Source organism: Schistocerca americana, chromosome 4, assembly GCF_021461395.2.
Source record: "Schistocerca americana isolate TAMUIC-IGC-003095 chromosome 4, iqSchAmer2.1, whole genome shotgun sequence".
Classification (NCBI taxonomy): domain Eukaryota; kingdom Metazoa; phylum Arthropoda; class Insecta; order Orthoptera; family Acrididae; genus Schistocerca; species Schistocerca americana.
This window is the reverse complement of record NC_060122.1, coordinates 582614789-582615777: the sequence shown is the minus strand read 5'-3', so window position 1 is coordinate 582615777 and position 989 is coordinate 582614789. Positions and strand designations below refer to the sequence as shown.

General features: G+C 46.5%; 1 pseudogene; it reads left to right on the top strand.

Moving 5' to 3' along the window:
* The first annotated feature begins 566 nt into the window (after positions 1–566).
* Positions 567–683, top strand: LOC124614623 (annotated as a pseudogene).
* Positions 684–989: the final 306 nt, after the last annotated feature.

The window sequence follows — 989 nt, the reverse complement described above, 5'->3', positions numbered from 1 at the left end:
GAAGTTGAAACAAAGTTTGAGAAACCAGAAACTTTCTGAAGGTAAAGCCATAAGAGGCCCGCTGACAGACAAAATGATTGATGAACTACAGCAGTGTTATGGGATGGTCATTAGAAATAATACTGAGAATTTGTTGAAAATGACGCAGGCAGTATTGGCTACCTTCTTCCACAGGCTGACAACTGATGAAAAACCAGTACTCCACCTTTGCCCTCCTGGACCTGATTCATGGTGCAATTACTCCAATGCCCAGTACTCAAAGAGTTCATACAGCCATATACATTCCATCCCAGCAGCAATCATTGATATCATAAAACCTATTTATAGAGACCTGGAAATCTTGAATTACTGAAGAAGTGTCTGCATGGTCAGACTCCAGTCTCAAAATCCCAATGAGTCGTTGGAATGTATACATTGAGAGGCACCCACATGCCTTGCTCATACTGTGGCATCAAGCAGTCAGGCCTGCAAGATGAGTTGTCTGCCAAGCGAGTGGACTCATTCTTATTTTTCGAGTAACATGAACTCTAGTACTCACAATTACGTTACAAGTTATTCTCCTGTTTGGCAACGGCCTTGCCGCAGTGGATACACCGGTTCCCGTGAGATCACCGAAGTTAAGCGCTGTCGGTCGTGGCCGGCACTTGGATGGGTGACCATCTAGCCGCCATGCGCTGTTGCCATTTTTTGGGGTGTACTCAGCCTCGTGATGCCAACTGAGGAGCTACTCGACCGAATAGTAACAGCTCCGGTCAAAGAAAACCATCATAACGACCGGGAGAGCAGTGTGCTGACCACACGCCCCTCCTATCCGCATCCTCAACTGAGGATGACACGGTGGTCGGATGGTCCCGATGGGTCACTTGTGGCCTGAAGACGGAGTGCTTTTTATTCTCCTGTTTGAATACTATCCAACGGAAACGGAAACGCACATCTGACTATTAGTAATTTACACAAGTTTGACTGTTCACTACGCACTGGCAATACCA